The 14,561-nt window shown below is 33.0% G+C and overlaps 1 long non-coding RNA gene across 1 annotated transcript; it reads right to left on the bottom strand.

Moving 5' to 3' along the window:
• Positions 1–594: 594 nt before the first annotated feature.
• LOC128179575 (uncharacterized) lies at positions 595–2,204 on the bottom strand. The gene is made up of 3 exons (XR_008243100.1): positions 1,794–2,204; positions 1,523–1,679; positions 595–1,069 (listed from the first exon to the last, which is right to left on the bottom strand). It is a non-coding gene; the product is annotated as an uncharacterized LOC128179575 (long non-coding RNA).
• Positions 2,205–14,561: the final 12,357 nt, after the last annotated feature.

Genomic DNA, 14,561 nt, shown 5'->3' with positions numbered 1-14,561 from the left:
ATCCAAGGTTGGCTGTTGTTTTTAGAAGCAACTAAAAAATATATCAATAAGGCGCTACTGTGTGGGAAATTTGTTTGCCTGTGGCATTTTCATAGCGATATAGCCTCAACTAGTAAAACAGCCTGCAAGTCCTCTATACTTCCAATTTCATACGCCTGCAAAACAGTGAAAAAGCACACTTTACAACATGGTATAAAATATTGTTAAAAACGTGTCGCATTAATTTTATCCTACTGTCAGCTGACATGTTCTTTCAAATACGTCCATAATGCTTGGTGCAATTGTATAACTTCCATATATAGACTCAACCAGTGTCGACACAATCTTAGAAGTTCAGAAACAATAAGAGTTTGAGTTATGTATGATGACTCTCCGCTCAGGTGGAAACTATCTTATTCTCATATTTTTAACTCTAAAATGGATCGATAGAAATTAGTGTCTTTAATAGGGATACGAAGACCGTGTCATTGTAAGACATCTTTCTAGGGCTGGTTATCAAGACAATAGTCACATCTTTAAATATAAAAATTTGAGGTTTTATTCAACAGACAATATATTTCCGTTGAAACATCTGTGCTAATGATTGATTTTATTTGTTAATGACTTACAAAGGACACCTGAATCTGATTTTATCTAGATGGAAAAATAACATGGGGATGCGCCTGGCAATTGAATAACAGTCTTATTTGAAAGTGTGGATCTATGAAATGCGACTAATTAGTGTGTCTGCTCTTGCGCATTTTGTGGCCGTAAATACTATGGAATCTGTAAAAAAAAACCACTTTAATACTTCTGTATGTGGTTTCAGCTTGAGAACAACGATTGTTACGAAAGCACTGCGCTTCGAGTTTACACTTTTATTTCATGTAAGTTTCATTCTAGAATAGGCCTAACTGAAAATTGTGATGCATAGCATCCAAGGTTGGCTGTTGTTTATAGAAGAACCTAAAAAGTATATCATTAAGGCTCTACTGTATGGGAAATTTGTTTGCATGTTGCATTTTCATAGCGATATGGCCTCAACAAGTAAAACAGCCTGCTAATCCTGGATTCTTCCTACTTCAGAGGCCTGCAAAACAGTAAAAAAACACACATTACAACATGGTATAAAATATTGTTAAAAACGTGTCGCATTAATTTTACCCTACTGTCAGCTGACATGTTCTTTCAATTACGTTCATAATCCAGGGTGCAATTGTATAACTTCCATATAAAGACTCAACCAGTATCGACACAATCATAGAGACTCAGAAGTAATAAGACTTTGAGTTATGTATGATGACTCTCCGCTCAGGTGGAAACTATCTTATTCTCATAATTTTAACTCTAAAATGGATCGAAAGAAATTTGTTTTTCTGATAGGGATACGAAGTCCAAAAAATTGGAAAACATCTTTTTAGAGCTGGTTATCAAGAAAACAGTCAAATCTTTAATATTTAAAATTTGAGGTTTTATTCAACAGACAATATATTTCCGTTGAAACATCTATGCTAATGATTGACTTGATTAGTTAATGACTTACAAAGGACACCTGAATCTGATTATATCTAGATGGAAAAATAACATGGGGATGCGCCTGGCCATTGGATAAGGGTCTTATTTGAAAGTATGGCTCTATGAAATGCGTCTTATTAGTGTTTCTGCTCTTGCGCATTTTTTGCCCGTTAATGCTATGGAATCTGTAAAAAAAACCGCATTAAAACATATGTTGATAACAACGATTGTTACAAAAGCACTGCGCTTCGAGTGTACACTTTTATTTCATGTAAGTTTCATTCTAGCGTAGACCTTACTGAAAATTGTGATACATATCATCCAAGGTTGGCTGTTGTTTATAGAAGAACCTAAAAAGTATATCATTAAGGCTCTACTGTGTGGGAAATTTGTTTGCCTGTGGCATTTTCATAGCGATATGGCCTCAACAAGTAAAACAGCCTGCAAGTCCTGGATTCTTCCTATTTCAGACGCCTGCAAAACAGTGAAAAAACACACTTTACAACATGGTATAAAATATTGTTAAAAACGTGTTAGATTAATTTTACCCTACTGTCAGCTGAGATGTTCTTTCAAATACGTCCATAATGCTTGGTGCAATTGTATAACTTCCATATAAAGACTCAACCAGTATCGACACAATCATAGAGACTCAGAAGTAATAAGACTTTGAGTTATGTATGATGACTCTCCGCTCAGGTGGAAACTATCTTATTCTCATAATTTTAACTCTAAAATGGATCGAAAGAAATTTGTTTCTCTGATATTGATACGAAGTCCAAAAAATTGGAAAACATCTTTTTAGAGCTGGTTATCAAGAAAACAGTCAGATCTTTAAAATTTGAGGTTTTATTCAACACACAACATATTTCCGCTGAAACATCTGTGCTCATATTTGATTTGATTAAAGACTCAACCAGTATCGACACAATCATAGAGACTCAGAAGTAATAAGAGTTTGAGTTATGTATGATGACTCTCCGCTCAGGTGGAAACTATCTCATTCTCATATTTTTAACTCTAAAATGGATCGATAGAAATTAGTGTCTGTGATAGGGGTACGAAGACCGTGTCATTGCAAGACATCTTTCTAGAGCTGGTTATCAAGACAATAGTCACATCTTTAAATATAAAAATTTGAGGTTTTATTCAACAGACAATATATTTCCGTTGAAACATCTGTGCTAATGATTGACTTGATTTGTTAATGACTTACAAAGGACACCTGAATCTGATTTTATCTAGATGGAAAAATAACATGGGGATGCGCCTGGTCATTGGATAACAGTCTTATTTGAAAGTATGGCTCTAAGAAATGCGTCTAATTAGTGTTTCTGCTCTCGCGCATTTTGTGCCCGTTAATGCTATGGAATCTCTAAAAAAACACATTAAAACTTCTGTATCTGTTTAAGCTTAGTAACAACGATTGTTACGAAAGCACTGCACTTCGAGTGTACACTTTTATTTCATGTAAGTTTCATTCTAGTGTAGGTCTAACTGAAAATTGTGATGTATAGATCCAAGGTTGGCGGTTGTTTATAGAAGAACCTAAGAAGTATATCATTAAGGCTCTACTGTGTGGGTAATTTGTTTGCCTGTGGCATTTTTATAGCGATATGGCCTCAACAAGCAAAACAGCCTGCAAGTTCTGTATTTTTCATACTTTAGAAGCCTGCAAAACAGTGAAAAAACACACTTTACAACATGGTATACAATATTGTTAAAAACGTATCGCATTAATTTTACCCTACTGCCAGCTGACATGTTCTTTCAAATACGTTCATAATCCTTAGTGCAATTGTATAACTTTCATACATAGACTCAACCAGTATCGACACAATCAAAGAGACTCAGAAGTAATAAGAGTTTGAGTTATGTATGATGACTCTCCGCTCAGGTGGAAACTATCTTATTCTCATAATTTTAACTCTAAAATGGATCGAAAGAAATTTGTTTCTCTGATATTGATACGAAGTCCAAAAAATTGCAAAACATCTTTTTAGAGCTGATTATCATGAAAACAGTCAGATATTCAACACACAATATATTTCCGTTAAAACATCTGTGCTAATGATTGACTTGATTTGTTAATGACTTACAAAGGACACCTGAATCTGATTTTATCTAGATGGAAAAATAACATGGGGATGCGCCTGGCAATTGAATAACCGTCTTATTTGAAAGCATGGATCTATGAAATGCGTCTAATTAGTGTTTCAGCTCTCGCGCATTTTGTGCCCGTTAATGCTATGGAATCTGAAAAAAGAAACACATTAAAACTTCTGTATCTGGTTTCAGCTTGATAACAACGATTGTTACGAAAGCACTGCGCTTGGAGTGTACACTTTTATTTCATATAAGTTTCATTCTAGAGTAGATCTTACCTGAAAATTGTGATGCTAAGCATACAAGGTCCTACTTCAGACGCCTGCAAAACAGTGGAAAAACACACTTTACAACATGGTATAAAATAAACTCAGAAGTAATAAGAGTTTGAGTTATGTATGATGACTGTACGCTCAGGTGGAAACTATCTTATTCTCATATTTTAACTCTAAAATGGATCGATAGAGATTAGTGTTTTCGATAGGGATACGAATTCCAAGACATTGCAAAACATCTTTTTAGAGCTGGTTATAAAGAAAACAGCCACATCTTTAATATTTAAAATTTGAGGTTTTATTCAACACACAGCATATTTCCGTCGAAACATCTGTGCTAATGATTGATTTGAATTGTTTGGCGATTACAAAGGGCAGCTGAATCTGACTTTACCTAGATGAAAAATAACATGGAGATGCGCTTGGCGATGGGATAATTGTCTTATTTGAAAGTATGGCTCTCTATGTATTGCGTCTAATTATTGTTTCTGATCGTCATGCTCTCGCACATTTTTTACCCGTAAATGCTAAGGAGTCTGTAGAAAAAACACATTAAAACTTCTGTATCTGGTTTCAGCTAGATAACATTATGATGGCGCTGCGCTTCGACTGTACACCCTTTTTCCAAGCTAGCTTTATTCTAGATTAGGCCTAAACTGAAAATTGTCAAGTAAAGCATCCAAAGTGTTCCAGTTGTTCATAGAAGCAACAAAAAATATATCATTAAGTCACTACTGTGTGGGAAATTTGTTTGTCTGTGGCATTTTCATAGCAATTTGGCCTCAACAAGTAAAACAGCCTGCAAGTCCTGGATTCTTCCTACTTCAGACGCCTGCAAGACAGTGGAAAAAACCAACTTTACAAAATGGTATACAATATTGTTAAAAACGTGTCGCATTAATTTTACCCTACTCTCAGCTTACATGTTCTTTCAATTTCGTTCATAAGCCTTGGTGCAATGATAAAATGTCCATATATAGACTCAACCAGTATCGATACAATTTTAGAGACTCGGAAGCAATAACAGTTTGAGTTATGATGACTCTCTGCTCAGGTTCAAACTATCTTATTCTCATATTTTTACTCTAAAATGGATCGATAGAAATTAATGTTTTTGATAGGGATACGAAGTCCAAGACATTGCAAAACATCTTTTTATAGCCGGTTATCAAGTCAACAGTCACATCTTTAAATATTTAAAATCTGAGGTTTTATTCAACACACAACATATTTCCATTGAAAGATGTGTGCTTATAATTGACTTGATTTGTGAGTGACTTACAAAGGGCACCTGAATCTGACTTTACCTAGATAGAAATATATCATGGGGATGCGCTTGTCCATTGGATAACAGTCTTATTTCATAGTAAAGGTCTCTCTGAAATGCGTCTAATTAGTGTTTCTGCTCTCGCACATTTTTTGCCCGTCTGTAAAGGTACACATTAAAACTTCTGTATCTGGTTTCAGCTATATAACAACGATTGTTACGAAAGCGACGCGCTTCGAATGTACACCCTTATTTCAAGTTAGCTTTATTCTAGAGTAAGCCTAAACTAGAAATTGTCTTGTAAAGTATCCAAGGTGTGCGGTTGTTCATAGAAGCAACAAAAATATATATCATTAAGGCGCTACTGTGTGGGAAATGTGTTTTCCTAAGGCATTTTCATAACGATATGGCGTAAACATATTTCCGTTCATATATCTCTGCTTCTGATTGACTTGATTTGTGAGTGACTTACAAAGGGCACCTGAATGTGATTTTACCTAGATGAAAAAATATCATGGATATGCGCTTGGCCATTGGATAACTGTCTTATTTGAAAGTAAAGGTTTCTCTGAATTGCGTCTTATTAGTGTTTTTGCTTTTGCACATTTTTTGCCGGTTAATGCTATGGAATCTGTTAAGAGAACACATTAAACTTCTGTATCTGGTTTCAGCTAGATAACAAGAATTGTTACGAAAGCGCCGCGCTTCAAGTGTACAACCTCATTTCAAATAAGGTGCATTCTACAGTAGGCTTAAACTGAGGATTTTCATTTATAGCATTCAAGGTGGTCGGTTGTTCTTAGAACCAACAAAAAAGTATATCATTAAGGCGCTAATCTGTGTGAAATTTGTTTGCCTGTGGCATTTTCATAGTGATATGGCCTCAACAAGTAAAACAGCCTGCAAGTCCGGAATTTTTCGTACTTAGACGCCTGCAAGACAGTGAAAAAACTGCACTTTACAACATGCTATAAAACGTTGTTAAAAAAATGTTGTATTAGTTTTATTCTTCTGGCAGCTGAAATTTTCTTTCTATTATTTCATAATCTTTGGTGCAATGATATAATTTCCATATGTACACTTAACAAGTATCGACACAATCTTAGAGACTCAGAAGCAAAATTTTGAGTTATGATAAGTCTCCGCTCAGGTTCAAACTATCTTAATCTCATATTTGAAACTCTAAAATTGATCGATAGAAATAAGCGTCTTTTATAGGGATGCCAAGTCCGAGACTTTGAAAAAAAAATTTTAGAGCTGGTTATCAAGTCAACAGTCACATCTTTGAATATTTAAAATTTGAGGTTTTATTCAACATACAACAATCTTCTGTTGAAACATCTGTGCTTATGATTGACTTGATTTGTGAGTGAATTACAAAGGGCCCCTGAATCTGACTTTATCTAAGTGGTATAATAGCATATGGATGCTTTTGGTCCTTTGAAAACCATCTGAACGTATGGCTCTCTATGAAATGCGTCTAACTAGAGTTCCGGTTCTCGCGCATTTTTGCCTCTTAATGTAATAGAATCTTTAAAGGTACACATTAAAACTTCTGTATCTGGTTTCAGCTAGATAACAACGATTGTTACGAAACCGATGTTCTTTGAGTATACACCCTTATTTGAAATAAGTTTCATTCTAGAGTAACTGTCATGTATATCATTCAAGCAGGACGGTTCGAAGAAGTGACCAGAAAAGTGTATTATTATAGATCTACTGTGTAACATTTGTTTGCCTGTTGCCTTTTTATAGCGAGATAGCCACAACAAATAAAACAAAACGAAACGAAAGTGCCGCACTTCAAGTGTACATCCTTATTTCAAATAAGTTTCATTCTAGAGTAGGCTAAACTGGAATTTTTGATATAGGAACATTACAATTATATCATAAATGCGCTACTGTGTGGAAAAAATTTATTTGCCTGTGGCCTTTTCATAGCGAGATAGCCTCAACAAATAAAACAGTCTGCAAGGCTGGAATTTTTCCTATTTCAGAAGCCTGCAAGACAGTGAAAAAAACACACTTCACAACGTGGTATAGAATTTTGTTAAAAACATGTCGCATCAACTTTATCCTACTGTCAGCTAACATGTTCTTTCAATTATTTTCATAATCCTTGATACAATGATGAAATTTCCATATACAGACTCAACCAGTATCGACAAAATCTTAGAGACACAGACGTAATAACAGTTTGAGTTATGATGACTCTCCACTCAGGCTCAAACTATCTTATTTCTAAAATTTTTGATAGAAATCAGTGTCTGCTAGAGGGGTCCAAGACATTGCATAACATCTCTCTAGAACCGGTTCAAAAGTCAAAAGTAGCATGTGTAAATACTTAATTTTATAGGAATGCGCTTGGTCCTTGGTTAACAGTCTTTTTTTAAGTTTGAATCTTAAAAATGCGTCTTATTTGTGTTCCGACTCTCGCGTTTTTGACAGGAGTGTTGTTTATACAAGTTGCCGGAAAATTATATAATTTATGGGAACCATGAGTATCAATTGCGGCCCATCGTTGACAGACCTATTTTTGTGTTCATTTGAAGCAGAATTTATTCAAACACTTCTATGTGAAAAAAAATACCGGTCAGCAGAGGATACTCACGCCTCCATGGTACCTAATCCTACCTCTGATTTTGTTTGCTCTGCTCCTGTTTTGTAATTTTCCTTTGGACTTTTGATTTTGAACAGAGTTCGTTATAACCACGTCATTTTTATGCCTCTATTTTGTATGATATTGTGTGCCTATGGCTTGATTATAGCGAAATAGCTTCAACAAATAAAACAATCAGTAAGTCAGGGAATTTTATTACCTCGGATGCCTGCAGAACAGTGAAAAAATCACACGTTACAACTTGGTATAAAACATTGTTAAAAAGGTGTCGCATCAACTTTATCCTTCTGTCAGCTAGCATTTTATTTTCTCCCAATAACCATGTAATTTTCTCAAATGACTGTATCAATTGCGTGAAAAACAATGTTTAACTGTTGTGGTCCTCTCAGTGGACACTATCATTTGTTAAATATACTTATGTTTAACTGTTGTGATCTCCTCAGTAATCTTCAAACATTGCTTCTGGCACCATTGTATACATTGTTATGGGTTGTGTTCTTGCCAATGGACTCTCTCATTATTGTTGGCTAATCTGTAAATTTTGAGGATCATAGTAGACTCAGTAGACTATTTAAATGGACCAGAGTACTAATGTGTCACTGTTGTGATTACTTAAGAAGAATCTATACTCTAATAATATGCAATTCTGTGATCCTTTTAAGAGACCGTATCAGTAGCATACGATACAATTGTTTAACTGTTACAATTCTCTCAATGAAAAGTATATTTGATTTAAGGTACTATTGTTGTTGTTATCTTCTCAGTGGGTTGGATGAATAGCTGGGTACCAATGTATAACTGTTGTAATCCTCTAAGTAGACTATCAAAAGGTCGATGATTCCAATGTTTAAGTGGTGTAATCCTCTATGTTGATTGTAATAATAGCCTGTGGTAGTGTTGTGATCCTTCCCAGTAGACTGTTTTATATCCTAAATTGCTAATAAGTGACTCTCTGAATGTCCTTAGTGGACTGTATCTATAACCTAGTGTACTTACTTGTAACTGTAGTTTTATTTTTAGTGTAGTGTATCAGTAGCTTCGTGTACTAAATTGTAAGTGTTTGATACTCGTAGTAAACTGTGTCAAAAGCCCCGGGTACTAATTTGTTACTGTTGTTATCTTCTCAGTAGACTGTAGTAATAATTATTGCATCAATGCGTGTTTTGATCCTCTCACTGCACTCTATCATTAGATTATGATATGTATGTGTAACAGTTGTGATCTTCTTAGCAATCTGTATTAATAGCATATATGGAACCAATATGTATATTTTGTGATCCTGTCAACGGACTTTATTATTACACTAGGGCACTTACCTCTAACTGTTGTTATCCTCTCAGTACACTGTATTAATAGTATATGATACTATTTAAAACTCTTTAATGATCATCTCAGTGGACTCTAATAATAGCATAACGTCGTAATGTATAATTGTTTTAATCCTCTTAGTGGACTGTTACAATGACCCGGAGTACCACTATGTAAATGCTATCATCCTTTTAGTAGACTCCATCAATAGTCAAAAGTAACAATGTTTACATGTAGCTGTTGTGATCTTCTCAGTAGACTATATCAATAACCTACGTTACTGATGTATAACGGTTGTGATATTCTTAGTAGATTGTTTCAATGGCCTATAGTACTAATATGTAAGGTTTGTGATTCTTTCAGTTAAATCAATGAATAGCCTAAGGAACAAATGTGTAAATATGTTTATCTTCTAAGTATACTGTATTAGTAGCTCACGGTACTAATATAAAACTTAGTGAAAAGTATCAATAGCGTTGGTTTTCCTCTCATTTGATTGGATCAATAGCTAGGATAACAATATGTTATAATTGTGATTCTCTCAATACACACTAACAATATCTAGGGTCTTAATGTGAAAGTGCTGTAATCCTTTCAGTTCACTTTATCAATATATCAATAGCATATAGTACTTACCTAACTGTGATCCTCTCAGTGGACTATATCAGTTGCCTTGGGTCCTGAATTATAAGTGTTTGAACCTCCTTGTGAATTGTATCAAAAGCTTAAGGAAATAGTGTATAACTGTTGTGATCCTCTTCGTGGAAGCTTAAAGTTCAATTTCTAAAGCGTAACTGTTGTTATCTTCTCAGTAGATTTTATCAATAGCTTAGGGTACAATTTTGTTTTGTGAAGCTCTCAGCGAAGAGTATCATAAGTTTCAGATACTAATGTGTTACTGTAGTTATCTTTTCAGTTATATGTATCAAAAGTATAAGGCATTGTGTATGTGTTGTGATCCTGCCAATAGACTGTATCATTATTATTATTCTAAAGTACGAATGTACTAATACAGAAATGACGTGATCTCTCAGTGGGTTGACAGTGTCAATAACACTAATTAAAAACTGATGTGATCCTTTGACTTGGCTGTGCATATATCAATAAATTACAGTACATGAATATCCTCTTAGATGACTCTATTATTAGACTTAGATACTAATGTATTACAACTGTTGTAATCCTCTCAGTAATCTGTTTCAATAGCTTAGGGCACCAATGTATTTATGTTGTAATCCCGTCAATAGACCTTATTATTATTCTGGGGTAGTCATGTGTAACTTATGTGATCCTCTCTTTGGAATGTACTAAATACATAGGGTATTAATTAAAAATGTTGTGATTCTCCCAGTAGACTCGATCAATATCTAAGAGTACTTACTTGATGTGATCCTCTCACTGGACGTGATCATTATCATAAAAAATGGTGTGATATACTAAGTGGATTGTACAAATAGCAAAAGGTATTATGTAAAAACTCTTATGATCCTCTATCAAAAGTTTAGGATACTAATATATTACTGTTGTGATCATCTTTGTAGACTGTTTCAATAAACCAGTGTACAAATGTGCAACTGTTGTGATAATTTTAGTGGACTCTATTTTTAGTTTAGGTAGCAATCTATAGCTGATGTGACCCCTTAGTGGATTGTATCAACAGCTTATTATTAGGGAGCTAGTATTATATGTTATGGTCCTGTCTGTAGACTGCAAAGGGTACTAATATGTAAATGTTGTGATTCTTTCAGAAGACTACATAAATAGCCTATGGTACTAAGTTGAAGCTGTTGTGATTATCTCAATGGAACGGTTCAATAGCCAAGTGAACTTAATGAAAAACTGTTTTGATCTCTAAGTGAATTCAGTCAATAACATAGGTACTTGTCTGCAACTGTTGTGATTCTTTAAATGCATTTTCTATCAATAATATAGAGAACTAATATGTAAGCGTTGTGTTCCTTAAAGTGAAATTTATCAAAAACTTTTGGTACTTACATGTAACTGTTATGATCTTCTTAATGGACTTTATCAGTAGTCTATGACACTTAGGTTATCTGGCCCTTACTGTACAATGTCAGGTTGTGATCCCCTAAGTAGACTGTATAAAAAACCTAGGATACTAAAGTTTAACACTGGTGGTTCTCTCGCAGGACTTAATCAATAGCATAAATTATATGTATATCTTTTTAGGGAAGTAATGAATAACTGTTGTGATCCTCTCAGTTAACTGTATCATAAGACTAAGAAACCAAATGTTTAAATGTTGTGATCTCTGTAGTCTGTATCAATAGCTTAGGTCTTCAATGTGTATATGTTGTGATTTTGTCAATGTAATGTTGTTATTGATTTCCAGAAGGCAGCTAATCATCAATTTGTAACCCTGAAATATGTTCAATGATTGAAATATGATGATTCAAACTGGCGAGTAGGTATCAAAACCTCCAAATAGCGACGTTTTTCAAAACTTTAATGCCTTTTTTTAATAGAGTGGGTCTGTGCTCCATATTTTTCTGATATATGTAGTGTCAATAGGGTCAAATAAACAACAAACCAATTTCAATTAACAAAAATGGGGAGAAATGACCCACTATACAATAAATATATCTGTTTGTATCCCAACAATTGTCAAAAGTCAAAAATAAAAGTTCCTAAATTCGTGGGCAAAGTTAGACATAGCATTTAAATAACTTACTTTGTTGTGGCTGAATGGCTAAGTGGTTAGAACAGGAGACATAAAGTAACATTACATATCTAGGCTTTCTATCTCATGGGTTCGATAACGCCAACATTTACGGCAATATTGTTTTCTTATCGTTTAATAAAATATTAACAACTGCATATAATTAGAAATTTTGCTTTTGCAAACTTGTATGATAATATTATTAAATATATTGAATTGAGAAAAAAAAATAAAATTGTATTTTACGACAATACTAAATGGGCATTTGCGCAATCTTTTCCCCAATTTAATTACTTTGACAATATTAAATTAAAGAGTATGTTTATGGGCTATCTGGGTATTTCCAGACAATTATTGGGTCACAGCTATGATAGATTATTTTTTTTAAATATTTTTTAAAAGGAAAAACTGACCAGGTGTATCATTCTTTCTGTACATATGTCAAATTACGTATGTTATCCATCTAAAGTAAATTTTACAGATTGCATTTCTCCAGATATTTTTTCTTTACCGAAAAAAGCAAATAAATCTTCAACAGAGTGGGTATTTCTTTAAAAAAAGAAGCGAATGATTCCGTACAGTTTCAAAGATGTATACATGCACATGTATATGGTTTACGAAATAGGACGAAATATATCTGGTGAAGTTTTAAAATAAATTATAAAATATAAAAAACATATTAAAAACCATGAATTAGATCAGAGCATTTTTAATTTAAAAATGTTATCTAAAAAAGTTACTACATGGCATTGTATGCACGTGTAAAACAATGCTTTTTAAATTGAAATGACTGAAAACTCCATTTTGTTTTGCTAAAAAAACGTAATTAAAATAAAAACTTTCATGCATTTCTAATTTGAATTCACAATATTTTCACTGAATATTGTAATCCAGGTAAACACGGGTAAATTCTACATGTGTCCCTTAAGAGGATCCCGTAATTGCCTAGTATAATAAGTGTTTGTTTTGGCGAGAATCCGTTCGGGGAATAAAACTAATAAGCGGCTGAGGGTTTACATTTAACATAAAAAATTGTTCAAAAAGTGAAAATATTTTAAATGCATCAATTAACTGCATACGTAACAAACAATCAAAAGCCAAAAATAATTTGTACTTTTTTTTAATCAGCTGCAAGAGTTTAGACTTCTTCTTTTTTTCCACTCCTCTAGACTTTCAGCCAGTTTTACTTTATGATTTTATTTTCTAAGAAACAAATGCATATTAAGAATAATTAAGAAAAAAAAAATGAACACAGTATACGCAACTTAATGTGTACAAAATGTTTTAGGTGTCAGATATTTACAAACCCGTATATTCGGGTATATAAAACAATTTATCGCGAGCGAAAAAAAATTATTCACTTTGAAAAATAAAAGACCCTAAAATTATAAAAAAAAAAAATCTAAATACATTCATTTAAAAACAGATTATTTATTTTTCAGCATTATATCAGCTGCTTTGAAAACTGCAAAATATTGTAAGAATGTTAAACATTTTTGTACTTCTAAACCATTTGTATCTTTTTAAATTGATTTAACAAACAAATAAAATATAATTTATTTTCTAATTTTAAAAATATTGAAGAAATAAAAAAAGACAAGAAATATTTTGCAAAAATGGTAGAAAAAATGATAACTCAATGTTACAATTCTTAAAACAATTATTCGTCAACATTTTTAAATTTTAAATTTTCAATCAATTAATTATCAATCAAAAAATCATTAATTAATGAATTAATTTATTAACCAATTATAGAAGTTGATCACATTACCAAACTAAACTGTTTAAAAAGAATGCCACTTAATAAATGTGCTTAGATATCTTCTATGCATTAAAGCACACTTGATCCGCTCCCGACGCAGCCCTTTAGATCTGACCCACATTCAAGTCGGAAATGACGTGTTTTGTTTTGAAGTAAATTTAGCAAACGATGATGATCACAAATAGATCTATCGATGAGGTCTTGGAGTCGAATAAAAAGATGCATTTTTATAGAAAATAAATGAGAATAATGAGAATACACGACCTGTTAACATAATTATATTTTTCTGTATGTTCACAATAATAAGATTTGTCGATGCTGTTCATCGCAAGACACAATTAAATCGATCACAATTGCAATATTTATGCTTTAGTTCAACGTTCGGCATAGGAATAAAATTAAACACATAGTTAAATAAGGCACACGGTGGTCATTCAACACAGTTTAAATAGGGCCACAATGATTATAATTTGATCAATACAAAGATTTTAGTAAGTATTGACATCTATTGCTGGTAATAGTAATTATTCAATGAATGAATGAATATTTATCGTTTAGAAACTATTTTAATTTATTTTTAACAAGTGAAAATTCCTACTTAAAATAGAATTATCCTATCCCCCCCCCACCTTGTAAATAAAAAAAATATAAATGGTCAGTCAAGAATAAGGCCGGAGTGGTTTTCTCCCTTCGTTTGCCATTATGTGACACTTAAACTTACGGGCAAAAATTCCGTAATAACTTCTTATCACATAGTGGCAAAACAAATTGTATAAGTTAAATCATTTTTTTATTAATTTTCTTTCTTTCCAAAAATTAAATGCTCTTTTCTTAAAATCTTCTTTACTTCCGATGTCATTATGAATTATTTCTTAAAAAATGATTTTCCCCTATAAAAACAACCCTTTGCCTGTATGTGATATTTCAGACGGTTTGCCACTATGTGACGAGATTCGGTTATATATATATATATATATATATGTATATATAAGGTAACCCAAATTAAAAACTATTTAAGAATGGAATTCTTCAACGGGTTCTTCAGAACC

This window comes from Crassostrea angulata, chromosome 4, assembly GCF_025612915.1.
Source record: "Crassostrea angulata isolate pt1a10 chromosome 4, ASM2561291v2, whole genome shotgun sequence".
In the NCBI taxonomy this organism is placed as follows: Eukaryota; Metazoa; Mollusca; class Bivalvia; order Ostreida; family Ostreidae; genus Magallana; species Magallana angulata.
The sequence above is the reverse complement of the archived record's forward strand: the minus strand, read 5'-3'. Positions and strand labels throughout refer to the sequence as shown.